The following is a 16694-nucleotide window of genomic DNA, read 5'->3' as shown; positions in this document are numbered from 1 at the left end:
ATATATCGGTTGTCATCCTGGAGTGAGCGTTTCTTTAGTGGGTCTCTCATCAGTGCGAGTGTTATTCTCATTTAAGTACCATTTTTACGAAAATTCTTTCTCACAGTCAGAATTGTCATTATCCACATTACACTCCTCAATAATATAACTCGGTTGTCATCCTGGATGGAGCGTTTCTTTAGTGGGTCTCTCATCAGTGCGAGTGTTATTCTCATTTAGACACCATTTTTACAAAAATTCTTTCTCACAGTCAAAATTGTCATTATCCACATTACACTCCTCAATAATATATCTCGGTTGTCATCCTGGAGTGAGCGTTTCTTTAGTGGGTCTCTCATCAGTGCGAGTGTTATTCTCATTTAGACACCATTTTTTAGAAAATTCTTTCTCACAGTCACAATTGTCAGTACCCACATTACACTCCTCAATAATATATCTCGGTTGTCATCCTGGATTGAGCGTTTCTTTAGTGGGTCTCTCATCAGTGCGAGTGTTATTCTCATTTAGACACCATTTTTACGAAAATTCTTTCTCACAGTCAGAATTATCAATATTAACATTACACTCTCAATAATATATCTCGGTGGTCATTCTGGATTGAGCGTTTCTTTAGTGGGTCTCTCATCAGTGCTGGTGTTATTCTCATTTAGACACCATTTTTACGAAAATTCTTTCTCACAGTCAGAATTGTCATTATCCACATTACACTCCTCAATAATATATCTCGGTTGTCATCCTGGAGTGAGCATTACTATAGTGGGTCTTTCATCGGTGCGAGTGTTATTCTCATTTAGACACCATTTTTTAGAAAATTCTTTCTCACAGTCAGAATTGTCATTATCCACATTACACTCCTCAATAATATATATCGGTTGTCATCCTGGATTGAGCGTTTCTTTAGTGGGTCTCTCATCAGTGCGAGTGTTATTTTCATTTAGACACCATATTTACGAAAATTCTTTCTCACAGTCAGAATTATCATTATCCACATTACACTCCTCAATAATATATCTCGGTTGTCATCCTGGAATGAGCGTTTATTTAGTGGGTCTCTCATCAGTGCGAGTGTTATTCTCATTTAGACACCATTTTAACGAAAATTCTTTCTCACAGTCAGAATTGTCATTATCCACATTACACTCCTCAATAATATATCTCGGTTGTCATCCTGGATTGAGCGTTTCTTTAGTGGGTCTCTCATCAGTGCGAGTGTTATTCTCATTTAGACACCATTTTTACGAAAATTCTTTCTCACAGTCAGAATTATCATTATCCACATTACACTCCTCAATAATATATCTCGGTTGTCATCCTGGAATGAGCGTTTATTTAGTGGGTCTCTCATCAGTGCGAGTGTTATTCTCATTTAGACACCATTTTAACGAAAATTCTTTCTCACAGTCAGAATTGTCATTATCCACATTACACTCTTCAATAATATATCTCGGTTGTCATCCTGGATTGAGCGTTTCATTAGTGGGTCTCTCATCAGTGCGAGTGTTATGCTCATTTAGACTCCATTTTTACGAAAATTCTTCCTCACAGTCAGAATTATCATTATCCACATTACACTCCTCAATAATATATCTCGGTTGTCATCCTGGATTGAGCGTTTCTTTAGTGGGTCTCTCATCAGTGCGAGTGTTATTCTCATTTAGACACCATTTTAAAGAAAATTCTTTCTCACAGTCAGAATTATCATTATCCACATTACACTCCTCAATAATATATCTCGGTTGTCATCCTGGATTGAGCGTTTCTTTAGTGGGTCTCTCATCAGTGCGAGTGTTATTCTCATTGGACACCATTTTTACGAAAATTCTTTCTCACAGTCAGAATTGTCATTATCCACATTACACTCCTCAATAATATATCTCGGTTGTCATCCTGGATGGAGCGTTTCTTTAGTGGGTCTCTCATTAGTGCGAGTGTTATTCTCATTTAGACACCATTTTCACGAAAATTCTTTCTCACAGTCAGAATTGTCATTATCCACATTACACTCCTCATTAATATATCTCGGTTGTCATCCTGGATTGAGCGTTTCTTTAGTGGGTCTCTCATCAGTGCGAGTGTTATTCTCATTTAGACAGCATTTTCACGAAAATTCTTTCTCACAGTCAGAATTGTCATTATCCACATTACACTCCTCAATAATATATCTCGGTTGTCATCCTGGATTGAGCGTTTCTTTAGTGGGTCTCTCATCAGTGCGAGTGTTATTCTCATTTAGACACCATTTTTACGAAAATGTTTTCTCACAGTCAGAATTATCATTATCCACATTACACTCTCATTAATATATCTCGGTTGTCATCCTGGATTGAGCGTTTCTTTAGTGGTTCTCTCATCAGTGCGAGTGTTATTCTCATTTAGACACCATTTTTACGAAAATTCTTTCTCACAGTCAGAATTATCATTATCCACATTACACTCCTCAATAATATATCTCGGTTGTCATCCTGGAGTGAGCGTTTCTTTAGTGGGTCTCTCATCAGTGCGAGTGTTATTCACATTTAGACACCATTTTTACGAAAATTCTTTCTCACAGTCAGAATTGTCAGTACCCACATTATACTCCTCAATAATATATCACGGTTGTCATCCTGGATTGAGCGTTTCTTTAGTGGGTCTCTCATCAGTGCGAGTGTTATTCTCATTTAGACACCATTTTTACGAAAATTCTTTCTCACAGTCAGAATTATCAATATTAACATTACACTCTCAATAATATATCTCGGTTGTCATTCTTGATTGAGCGTTTCTTTAGTGGGTCTCTCATCAGTGCTGGTGTTATTCTCATTTAGACACCATTTTTACGAAAATTCTTTCTCACAGTCAGAATTGTCATTATCCACATTACACTCCTCAATAATATATCTCGGTTGTCATCCTGGAGTGAGCATTTCTATAGTGGGTCTTTCATCAGTGCGAGTGTTATTCTCATTTAGACACCATTTTTTAGAAAATTCTTTCTCACAGTCAGAATTGTCATTATCCACATTACACTCCTCAATAATATATATCGGTTGTCATCCTGGATTGAGCGTTTCTTTAGTGGGTCTCTCATCAGTGCGAGTGTTATTTTCATTTAGACACCATTTTTACGAAAATTCTTTCTCACAGTCAGAATTATCATTATCCACATTACACTCCTCAATAATATATCTCTGTTGTCATCCTGGATTGAGCGTTTCTTTAGTGGGACCCTCATCAGTGCTAGTGTTATTCTCATTTAGACACCATTTTTACGAAAATTCTTTCTCACAGTCAGAATTGTCATTATCTACATTACACTCCTCAATAATATATCTCGGTTGTCATCCTGGATTGAGCGTTTCCTTAGTGGGTCTCTCATCAGTGCGAGTGTTATTCTCATTTAGACACCATTTTTACGAAAATTCTTTCTCAGTCAGAATTGTCATTATCCACATTACACTCCTCAATAATATATCTCGGTTGTCATCCTGGATTGAGCGTTTCTTTATTGGGTCTCTCATCAGTGCGAGTGTTATTCTCATTTAGAAACCATTCTCACGAAAATTCTTTCTCAGTCAGAATTGTCATTATCCACATTACACTCCTCAATAATATATCTCGGTTGTCATCCTGGATTGAGCGTTTCTTTAGTGGGTCTCTCATCAGTGCGAGTGTTATTCTCATTTAGACACCATTTTAACGAAAATTCTTTCTCACAGTCAGAATTGTCATTATCCACATTACACTCCTCAATAATATATCTCGGTTGTCATCCTGGAGTGGGCATTTCTATAGTGGGTCTTTCATCGGTGCGAGTGTTATTCTCATTTAGACACCATTTTTTAGAAAATTCTTTCTCACAGTCAGAATTGTCATTATCCACATTACACTCCTCAATAATATATATCGGTTGTCATCCTGGATTGAGCGTTTCTTTAGTGGGTCTCTCATCAGTGCGAGTGTTATTCTCATTTAGACACCATTTTTACGAAAATTCTTTCTCACATTCAGAATTATCATTATCCACATTACACTCCTCAATAATATATCTCTGTTGTCATCCTGGATTGAGCGTTTCTTTAGTGGGACCCTCATCAGTGCTAGTGTTATTCTCATTTAACAACCATTTTTACGAAAATTCTTTCTCACAGTCAGAATTGTCATTATCCACATTACACTCCTCAATAATATATCTCGGTTGTCATCCTGGATTGAGCGTATCTTTAGTGGGTATCTCATCAGTGCGAGTGTTATTCTCATTTAGACACCATTTTTACAAAAATTCTTTCTCACAGTCAAAATTGTCATTATCCACATTACACTCCTCAATAATATATCTCGGTTGTCATCCTGGATTGAGCGTTTCTTTATTGGGTCTCTCATCAGTGCGAGTGTTATTCTCATTTAGAAACCATTCTCACGAAAATTCTTTCTCAGTCAGAATTGTCATTATCCACATTACACTCCTCAATAATATATCTCGGTTGTCATCCTGGATTGAGCGTTTCTTTAGTGGGTCTCTCATCAGTGCAAGTGTTATTCTCATTTAGACACCATTTAAACGAAAAGTCTTTCTCACAGTCAGAATTGTCATTATCCACATTACACTCCTCAATAATATAACTCGGTTGTCATCCTGGAGTGAGCGTTTCTTTAGTGGGTCTATCAGTGGTAGTGTTATTCTCATTTACACACCATTTTTACGAAAATCCTTTCTCACAGTCAGAATTGTCATTATCCACATTACACTCCTCAATAATATATATCGGTTGTCATCCTGGATTGAGCGTTTCTTTAGTGGGTCTCTCATCAGTGCGAGTGTTATTCTCATTTAGACACCATTTTTACGAAAATTCTTTCTCACAGTCAGAATTATCATTATCCACATTACACTCCTCAATAATATGTCTCTGTTGTCATCCTGGATTGAGCGTTTCTTTAGTGGGACCCTCATCAGTGCTAGTGTTATTCTCATTTAGACACCATTTTTACGAAAATTCTTTCTCACAGTCAGAATTGTCATTATCCACATTACACTCCTCAATAATATATCTCGGTTGTCATCCTGGATTGAGCGTATCTTTAGTGGGTATCTCATCAGTGCGAGTGTTATTCTCATTTAGACACCATTTTTACAAAAATTCTTTCTCACAGTCAAAATTGTCATTATCCACATTACACTCCTCAATAATATATCTCGGTTGTCATCCTGGATTGAGCGTTTCTTTATTGGGTCTCTCATCAGTGCGAGTGTTATTCTCATTTAGAAACCATTCTCACGAAAATTCTTTCTCAGTCAGAATTGTCATTATCCACATTACACTCCTCAATAATATATCTCGGTTGTCATCCTGGATTGAGCGTTTCTATAGTGGGTCTTTCATCAGTGCGAGTGTTATTCTCATTTAGACACCATTTTTTAGAAAATTCTTTCTCACAGTCAGAATTGTCATTATCCACATTACACTCCTCAATAATATATATCGGTTGTCATCCTGGATTGAGCGTTTCTTTAGTGGGTCTCTCATCAGTGCGAGTGTTATTTTCATTTAGACACCATTTTTACGAAAATTCTTTCTCACAGTCAGAATTATCATTATCCACATTACACTCCTCAATAATATATCTCTGTTGTCATCCTGGATTGAGCGTTTCTTTAGTGGGACCCTCATCAGTGCTAGTGTTATTCTCATTTAGACACCATTTTTACGAAAATTCTTTCTCACAGTCAGAATTGTCATTATCTACATTACACTCCTCAATAATATATCTCGGTTGTCATCCTGGATTGAGCGTTTCTTTAGTGGGTCTCTCATCAGTGCGAGTGTTATTCTCATTTAGACACCATTTTTACGAAAATTCTTTCTCAGTCAGAATTGTCATTATCCACATTACACTCCTCAATAATATATCTCGGTTGTCATCCTGGATTGAGCGTTTCTTTATTGGGTCTCTCATCAGTGCGAGTGTTATTCTCATTTAGAAACCATTCTCACGAAAATTCTTTCTCAGTCAGAATTGTCATTATCCACATTACACTCCTCAATAATATATCTCGGTTGTCATCCTGGATTGAGCGTTTCTTTAGTGGGTCTCTCATCAGTGCGAGTGTTATTCTCATTTAGACACCATTTTAACGAAAATTCTTTCTCACAGTCAGAATTGTCATTATCCACATTACACTCCTCAATAATATATCTCGGTTGTCATCCTGGAGTGGGCATTTCTATAGTGGGTCTTTCATCGGTGCGAGTGTTATTCTCATTTAGACACCATTTTTTAGAAAATTCTTTCTCACAGTCAGAATTGTCATTATCCACATTACACTCCTCAATAATATATATCGGTTGTCATCCTGGATTGAGCGTTTCTTTAGTGGGTCTCTCATCAGTGCGAGTGTTATTCTCATTTAGACACCATTTTTACGAAAATTCTTTCTCACATTCAGAATTATCATTATCCACATTACACTCCTCAATAATATATCTCTGTTGTCATCCTGGATTGAGCGTTTCTTTAGTGGGACCCTCATCAGTGCTAGTGTTATTCTCATTTAGACACCATTTTTACGAAAATTCTTTCTCACAGTCAGAATTGTCATTATCCACATTACACTCCTCAATAATATATCTCGGTTGTCATCCTGGATTGAGCGTATCTTTAGTGGGTATCTCATCAGTGCGAGTGTTATTCTCATTTAGACACCATTTTTACAAAAATTCTTTCTCACAGTCAAAATTGTCATTATCCACATTACACTCCTCAATAATATATCTCGGTTGTCATCCTGGATTGAGCGTTTCTTTATTGGGTCTCTCATCAGTGCGAGTGTTATTCTCATTTAGAAACCATTCTCACGAAAATTCTTTCTCAGTCAGAATTGTCATTATCCACATTACACTCCTCAATAATATATCTCGGTTGTCATCCTGGATTGAGCGTTTCTTTAGTGGGTCTCTCATCAGTGCAAGTGTTATTCTCATTTAGACACCATTTAAACGAAAATTCTTTCTCACAGTCAGAATTGTCATTATCCACATTACACTCCTCAATAATATAACTCGGTTGTCATCCTGGAGTGAGCGTTTCTTTAGTGGGTCTATCAGTGGTAGTGTTATTCTCATTTACACACCATTTTTACGAAAATCCTTTCTCACAGTCAGAATTGTCATTATCCACATTACACTCCTCAATAATATATATCGGTTGTCATCCTGGATTGAGCGTTTCTTTAGTGGGTCTCTCATCAGTGCGAGTGTTATTCTCATTTAGACACCATTTTTACGAAAATTCTTTCTCACAGTCAGAATTATCATTATCCACATTACACTCCTCAATAATATGTCTCTGTTGTCATCCTGGATTGAGCGTTTCTTTAGTGGGACCCTCATCAGTGCTAGTGTTATTCTCATTTAGACACCATTTTTACGAAAATTCTTTCTCACAGTCAGAATTGTCATTATCCACATTACACTCCTCAATAATATATCTCGGTTGTCATCCTGGATTGAGCGTATCTTTAGTGGGTATCTCATCAGTGCGAGTGTTATTCTCATTTAGACACCATTTTTACAAAAATTCTTTCTCACAGTCAAAATTGTCATTATCCACATTACACTCCTCAATAATATATCTCGGTTGTCATCCTGGATTGAGCGTTTCTTTATTGGGTCTCTCATCAGTGCGAGTGTTATTCTCATTTAGAAACCATTCTCACGAAAATTCTTTTTCAGTCAGAATTGTCATTATCCACATTACACTCCTCAATAATATATCTCGGTTGTCATCCTGGATTGAGCGTTTCTTTAGTGGGTCTCTCATCAGTGCGAGTGTTATTCTCATTTAGACACCATTTTAACGAAAATTCTTTCGCACAGTCAGAATTGTCATTATCCACATTACACTCCTCAATAATATATCTCGGTTGTCATCCTGGATTGAGCGTTTCTTTAGTGGGTCTCTCATCAGTGCGAGTGTTATTCTCATTTAGACACCATTTTTACGAAAATTCTTTCTCACAGTCAGAATTGTCATTATCCACATTACACTCTTCAATAATATATCTCGGTTGTCATCCTGGATTGAGCGTTTCATTAGTGGGTCTCTCATCAGTGCGAGGGTTATGCTCATTTAGACACCATTTTTACGAAAATTCTTCCTCACAGTCAGAATTGTCATTATCCACATTACACTCTTCAATAATATATCTCGGTTGTCATCCTGGATTGAGCGTTTCTTTAGTGGGTCTCTCATCTGTGCGAGTGTTATTCTCATTTAGACACCATTTTAAAGAAAATTCTTTCTCACAGTCAGAATTGTCATTATCCACATTACACTCCTCAATAATATATCTCGGTTGTCATCCTGGATTGAGCGTTTCTTTAGTGGGTCTCTCATCAGTGCGAGTGTTATTCTCATTTAGACACCATTTTTTAGAAAATTCTTTCTCACAGTCAGAATTGTCATTATCCACATTACACTCCTCAATAATATATCTCGGTTGTCATCCTGGATTGAGCGTTTCTTTAGTGGGTCTCTCATCAGTGCGAGTGTTATTCTCATTTAGACAGCATTTTCACGAAAATTCTTTCTCACAGTCAGAATTGTCATTATCCACATTACACTCCTCAATAATATATCTCGGTTGTCATCCTGGATTGAGCGTTTCTTTAGTGGGTCTCTCATCAGTGCGAGTGTTATTCTCATTTAGACACTATTTTTACGAAAATGTTTTCTCACAGTCAGAATTATCATTATCCACATTACACTCTCAATAATATATCTCGGTTGTCATCCTGGAATGAGCGTTTCTTTAGTGGGTCTCTCATCAGTGCGAGTGTTATTCTCATTTAGACACCATTTTTACGAAAATTCTTTCTCACAGTCAGAATTATCATTATCCACATTACGCTCCTCAATAATATATCTCGGTTGTCATCCTGGAGTGAGCGTTTCTTTAGTGGGTCTCTCATCAGTGCGAGTGTTATTCTCATTTAGACACCATTTTTACGAAAATTCTTTCTCACAGTCAGAATTGTCAGTACCCACATTATACTCCTCAATAATATATCACGGTTGTCATCCTGGATTGAGCGTTTCTTTAGTGGGTCTCTCATCAGTGCGAGTGTTATTCTCATTTAGACACCATTTTTACGAAAATTCTTTCTCACAGTCAGAATTATCAATATTAACATTACACTCTCAATAATATATCTCGGTTGTCATTCTTGATTGAGCGTTTCTTTAGTGGGTCTCTCATCAGTGCTGGTGTTATTCTCATTTAGACACCATTTTTACGAAAATTCTTTCTCACAGTCAGAATTGTCATTATCCACATTACACTCCTCAATAATATATCTCGGTTGTCATCCTGGAGTGAGCATTTCTATAGTGGGTCTTTCATCAGTGCGAGTGTTATTCTCATTTAGACACCATTTTTTAGAAAATTCTTTCTCACAGTCAGAATTGTCATTATCCACATTACACTCCTCAATAATATATCTCGGTTGTCATCCTGGATTGAGCGTTTCTTTAGTGGGTCTCTCATCAGTGCGAGTGTTATTCTCATTTAGACACCATTTTTACGAAAATTCTTTCTCACAGTCAGAATTGTCATTATCCACATTACACTCCTCAATAATATATCTCGGTTGTCATCCTGGATTGAGCGTTTCTTTAGTGGGTCTCTCATCAGTGCGAGTGTTATTCTCATTTAGACACTATTTTTACGAAAATGTTTTCTCACAGTCAGAATTATCATTATCCACATTACACTCTCAATAATATATCTCGGTTGTCATCCTGGAATGAGCGTTTCTTTAGTGGGTCTCTCATCAGTGCGAGTGTTATTCTCATTCAGACACCATTTTTACGAAAATTCTTTCTCACAGTCAGAATTATCATTATCCACATTACACTCCTCAATAATATATCTCGGTTGTCATCCTGGAGTGAGCGTTTCTTTAGTGGGTCTCTCATCAGTGCGAGTGTTATTCTCTTTTAGACACCATTTTTACGAAAATTCTTTCTCACAGTCAGAATTGTCAGTACCCACATTATACTCCTCAATAATATATCACGGTTGTCATCCTGGATTGAGCGTTTCTTTAGTGGGACCCTCATCAGTGCTAGTGTTATTCTCATTTAGACACCATTTTTACGAAAATTCTTTCTCACAGTCAGAATTGTCATTATCTACATTACACTCCTCAATAATATATCTCGGTTGTCATTCTGGATTGAGCGTATCTTTAGTGGGTATCTCATCAGTGCGAGAGTTATTCTCATTTAGACACCATTTTTACGAAAATTCTTTCTCAGTCAGAATTGTCATTATCCACATTACACTCCTCAATAATATATCTCGGTTGTCATCCTGGATTGAGCGTTTCTTTATTGGGTCTCTCATCAGTGCGAGTGTTATTCTCATTTAGAAACCATTCTCACGAAAATTCTTTCTCAGTCAGAATTGTCATTATCCACATTACACTCCTCAATAATATATCTCGGTTGTCATCCTGGATTGAGCATTTCTTTAGTGGGTCTCTCATCAGTGCGAGTGTTATTCTCATTTAGACACCATTTTAACGAAAATTCTTTCTCACAGTCAGAATTGTCATTATCCACATTACACTCCTCAATAATATATCTCGGTTGTCATCCTGGATTGAGCGTTTCTTTAGTGGGTCTCTCATCAGTGCGAGTGTTATTCTCATTTAGACACCATTTTTACGAAAATTCTTTCTCACAGTCAGAATTATCATTATCCACATTACACTCCTCAATAATATATCTCGGTTGTCATCCTGGAATGAGCGTTTCTTTAGTGGGTCTCTCATCAGTGCGAGTGTTATTCTCATTTAGACACCATTTTAACGAAAATTCTTTTTCACAGTCAGAATTCTCATTATCCACATTACAGTCTTCAATAATATATCTCGGTTGTCATCCTGGATTGAGCGTTTCATTAGTGGGTCTCTCATCAGTGCATGTGTTATGCTCATTTAGACACCATTTTTACGAAAATTCTTCCTCACAGTCAGAATTATCATTATCCACATTACACTCCTCAATAATATATCTCGGTTGTCATCCTGGATTGAGCGTTTCTTTAGTGGGTCTCTCATCAGTGCGAGTGTTATTCTCATTTAGACACCATTTTAAAGAAAACGCTTTCTCACAGTCAGAATTATCATTATCCACATTACACTCCTCGATAATATATCTCGGTTGTTATCCTGGATTGAGCGTTTCTTTAGTGGGTCTCTCATCAGTGCGAGTGTTATTCTCATTTAGACACCATTTTTACGAAAATTCTTTCTCACAGTCAGAATTGTCATTATCCACATTACACTCCTCAATAATATATCTCGGTTGTCATCCTGGATTGAGCGTATCTTTAGTGGGTCTCTCATCAGTGCGAGTGTTACTCTCATTTAGACACCATTTTTACGAAAATTCTTTCTCACAGTCAGAATTGTCATTATCCACATTACACTCCTCAATAATATATCTCGGTTGTCATCCCGGATGGAGCGTTTCTTTAGTGGGTCTCTCATTAGTGCGAGTGTTATTCTCATTTAGACACCATTTTCACGAAAATTCTTTCTCACAGTCAGAATTGTCATTATCCACATTACACTCCTCAATAATATATCTCGGTTGTCATCCTGGATTGAGCGTTTCTTTAGTGGGTCTCTCATCAGTGCGAGTGTTATTCTCATTTAGACACCATTTTTACGAAAATTCTTTCTCACAGTCAGAATTGTCATTATCCACATTACACTCCTCAATAATATATCTTGGTTGTCATCCAGGATTGAGCGTTTCTTTAGTGGGTCTCTCATCAGTGCTGGTGTTATTCTCATTTAGACACCATTTTTACGAAAATTCTTTCTCACAGTCAGAATTGTCATTATCCACATTACACTCGTCAATAATATATCTCGTTTGTCATCCTGGAGTGAGCATTTCTATAGTGGGTCTTTCATCGGTGCGAGTGTTATTCTCATTTAGACACCATTTTTTAGAAAATTCTTTCTCACAGTCAGAATTGTCATTATCCACATTACACTCCTCAATAATATATATCGGTTGTCATCCTGGATTGAGCGTTTCTTTAGTGGGTCTCTCATCAGTGCGAGTGTTATTCTCATTTAGACACCATTTTTACGAAAATTCTTTCTCAGTCAGAATTGTCATTATCCACATTACACTCCTCAATAATATATCTCGGTTGTCATCCTGGATTGAGCGTTTCTTTATTGGGTCTCTCATCAGTGCGAGTGTTATTCTCATTTAGAAACCATTCTCACGAAAATTCTTTCTCAGTCAGAATTGTCATTATCCACATTACACTCCTCAATAATATATCTCGGTTGTCATCCTGGATTGAGCGTTTTATTAGTGGGTCTCTCATCAGTGCGAGTGTTATTCTCATTTAGACACCATTTTAACGAATATTCTTTCTCACAGTCAGAATTGTCATTATCCACATTACACTCCTCAATAATATATCTCGGTTGTCATCCTGGATTGAGCGTTTCTTTAGTGGGTCTCTCATCAGTGCGAGTGTTATTCTCATTTAGACACCATTTTTACGAAAATTCTTTCTCACAGTCAGAATTATCAATATTAACATTACACTCTCAATAATATATCTCGGTTGTCATTCTTGATTGAGCGTTTCTTTAGTGGGTCTCTCATCAGTGCTGGTGTTATTCTCATTTAGACACCATTTTTACGAAAATTCTTTCTCACAGTCAGAATTGTCATTATCCACATTACACTCCTCAATAATATATCTCGGTTGTCATCCTGGAGTGAGCATTTCTATAGTGGGTCTTTCATCGGTGCGAGTGTTATTCTCATTTAGACACCATTTTTTAGAAAATTCTTTCTCACAGTCAGAATTGTCATTATCCACATTACACTCCTCAATAATATATATCGGTTGTCATCCTGGATTGAGCGTTTCTTTAGTGGGTCTCTCATCAGTGCGAGTGTTATTCTCATTTAGACACCATTTTTACGAAAATTCTTTCTCACAGTCAGAATTATCATTATCCACATTACACTCCTCAATAATATATCTCTGTTGTCATCCTGGATTGAGCGTTTCTTTAGTGGGACCCTCATCAGTGCTAGTGTTATTCTCATTTAGACACGATTTTTACGAAAATTCTTTCTCACAGTCAGAATTGTCATTATCTACATTACACTCCTCAATAATATATCTCGGTTGTCATCAACTGGATTGAGCGTATCTTTAGTGGGTATCTCATCAGTGCGAGAGTTATTCTCATTTAGACACCATATTTACGAAAATTCTTTCTCAGTCAGAATTGTCATTATCCACATTACACTCCTCAATAATATATCTCGGTTGTCATCCTGGATTGAGCGTTTCTTTATTGGGTCTCTCATCAGTGCGAGTGTTATTCTCATTTAGACACCATTCTCACGAAAATTCTTTCTCAGTCAGAATTGTCATTATCCACATTACACTCCTCAATAATATATCTCGGTTGTCATCCTGGATTGAGCGTTTCTTTAGTGGGTCTCTCATCAGTGCGAGTGTTATTCTCATTTCGACACCATTTTAACGAAAATGTTTTCTCACAGTCAGAATTGTCATTATCCACATTACACTCCTCAATAATATATCTCGGTTGTCATCCTGGATTGAGCGTTTCTTTAGTGGGTCTCTCATCAGTGCGAGTGTTATTCTCATTTAGACACCATTTTTACGAAAATTCTTTCTCACAGTCAGAATTATCATTATCCACATTACACTCCTCAATAATATATCTCGGTTGTCATCCTGGAATGAGCGTTTCTTTAGTGGGTCTCTCATCAGTGCGAGTGTTATTCTCATTTAGACACCATTTTAACGAAAATTCTTTTTCACAGTCAGAATTGTCATTATCCACATTACACTCTTCAATAATATATCTCGGTTGTCATCCTGAATTGAGCGTTTCATTAGTGGGTCTCTCATCAGTGCATGTGTTATGCTCATTTAGACACCATTTTTACGAAAATTCTTCCTCGCAGTCAGAATTATCATTATCCACATTACACTCCTCAATAATATATCTCGGTTGTCATCCTGGATTGAGCGTTTCTTTAGTGGGTCTCTCATCAGTGCGAGTGTTATTCTCATTTAGACACCATTTTAAAGAAAACGCTTTCTCACAGTCAGAATTATCATTATCCACATTACACTCCTCGATAATATATCTCGGTTGTCATCCTGGATTGAGCGTTTCTTTAGTGGGTCTCTCATCAGTGCGAGTGTTATTCTCATTTAGACACCATTTTTACGAAAATTCTTTCTCACAGTCAGAATTGTCATTATCCACATTACACTCCTCAATAATATATCTCGGTTGTCATCCTGGATTGAGCGTATCTTTAGTGGGTCTCTCATCAGTGCGAGTGTTACTCTCATTTAGACACCATTTTTACGAAAATTCTTTCTCACAGTCAGAATTGTCATTATCCACATTACACTCCTCAATAATATATCTCGGTTGTCATCCCGGATGGAGCGTTTCTTTAGTGGGTCTCTCATTAGTGCGAGTGTTATTCTCATTTAGACACCATTTTCACGAAAATTCTTTCTCACAGTCAGAATTGTCATTATCCACATTACACTCCTCAATAATATATATCGGTTGTCATCCGGGATTGAGCGTTTCTTTAGTGGGTCTCTCATCAGTGCGAGTGTTATTCTCATTTAGACACCATTTTTTAGAAAATTCTTTCTCACAGTCAGAATTGTCATTATCCACATTACACTCCTCAATAATATATATCGGTTGTCATCCTGGATTGAGCGTTTCTTTAGTGGGTCTCTCATCAGTGCGAGTGTTATTCTCATTTAGACACCATTTTTACGAAAATTCTTTCTCAGTCAGAATTGTCATTATCCACATTACACTCCTCAATAATATATCTCGGTTGTCATCCTGGATTGAGCGTTTCTTTATTGGGTCTCTCATCAGTGCGAGTGTTATTCTCATTTAGAAACCATTCTCACGAAAATTCTTTCTCAGTCAGAATTGTCATTATCCACATTACACTCCTCAATAATATATCTCGGTTGTCATCCTGGATTGAGCGTTTCTTTAGTGGGTCTCTCATCAGTGCGGGTGTTATTCTCATTTAGACACCATTGTAACGAAAATTCTTTCTCACAGTCAGAATTGTCATTATCCACCTTACACTCCTCAATAATATATCTCAGTTGTCATCCTGGATTGAGCGTTTCTTTAGTGGGTCTCTCATCAGTGCGAGTGTTATTCTCATTTAGACACCATTTTTACGAAAATTCTTTCTCACAGTCAGAATTATCATTATCCACATTACACTCCTCAATAATATATCTCGGTTGTCATCCTGGAATGAGCGTTTATTTAGTGGGTGCCTTATCAGTGCGAGTGTTATTCTCATTTAGACACCATTTTAACGAAAATTCTTTCTCACAGTCAGAATTGTCATTATCCACATTACACTCTGCAATAATATATCTCGGTTGTCATCCTGGATTGAGCGTTTCATTAGTGGGTCTCTCATCAGTGCGTGTGTTATGCTCATTTAGACACCATTTTTACGAAAATCTTCCTCACAGTCAGAATTATCATTATCCACATTACACTCCTCAATAATATATCTCGGTTGTCATCCTGGATTGAGCGTTTCTGTAGTGGGTCTCTCATCAGTGCGAGTGTTAATCTCATTTAGACACCATTTTAAAGAAAACGCTTTCTCACAGTCAGAATTATCATTATCCACATTACACTCCTCAATAATATATCTCTGTTGTCATCCTGGATTGAGCGTTTCTTTAGTGGGACCCTCATCAGTGCTAGTGTTATTCTCATTTAGACACCATTTTTACGAAAATTCTTTCTCACAGTCAGAATTGTCATTATCTACATTACACTCCTCAATAATATATCTCGGTTGTCATCCTGGATTGAGCGTATCTTTAGTGGGTATCTCATCAGTGCGAGTGTTATTCTCATTTAGACACCATTTTTACGAAAATTCTTTCTCAGTCAGAATTGTCACTATCCACATTACACTCCTCAATAATATATCTCGGTTGTCATCCTGGATTGAGCGTTTCGTTAGTGGGTCTCTCATCAGTGCGAGTGTTACTCTCATTTAAAAACCATTCTCACGAAAATTCTTTCTCAGTTAGAATTGTCATTATCCACATTACACTCCTCAATAATATATCTCGGTTGTCATCCTGGATTGAGCGTTTCTTTAGTGGGTCTCTCATCAGTGCGAGTGTTAATCTCATTTAGACACCATTTTAACGAAAATTCTTTCTCACAGTCAGAATTGTCATTATCCACATTACACTCCTCAATAATATATCTCGGTTGTCATCCTGGATTGAGCGTTTCTTTAGTGGGTCTCTCATCAGTGCGAGTGTTATTCTCATTTAGACACCATTTTAACGAAAATTCTTTCTCACAGTCAGAATTGTCATTATCCACATTACACTCCTCAATAATATATCTCGGTTGCCATCCTGGATTGAGCGTTTCTTTAGTGGGTCTCTCATCAGTGCGAGTGTTATTCTCATTTAGACACCATTTTTACGAAAATTCTTTCTCACAGTCAGAATTATCATTATCCACATTACACTCCTCAATAAAATATCTCAGTTGTCATCCTGGAATGAGCGTTTATTTAGT

At 37.0% G+C, this 16694-nt stretch overlaps 1 protein-coding gene across 1 annotated transcript in view; it reads left to right on the top strand.

The window, feature by feature from the left end:
• Nucleotides 1-16694, top strand: part of LOC126252154 (solute carrier family 22 member 21-like) — a 213875-nt gene that overhangs the window by 15450 nt on the left and 181731 nt on the right. The gene's annotated exons all lie outside the window — the stretch shown is intronic.

Source organism: Schistocerca nitens, chromosome 4 (genome assembly GCF_023898315.1).
Source record: "Schistocerca nitens isolate TAMUIC-IGC-003100 chromosome 4, iqSchNite1.1, whole genome shotgun sequence".
Lineage (NCBI taxonomy): Eukaryota > Metazoa > Arthropoda > Insecta > Orthoptera > Acrididae > Schistocerca > Schistocerca nitens.
This window is presented reverse-complemented; position numbering and strand designations above follow the sequence as displayed.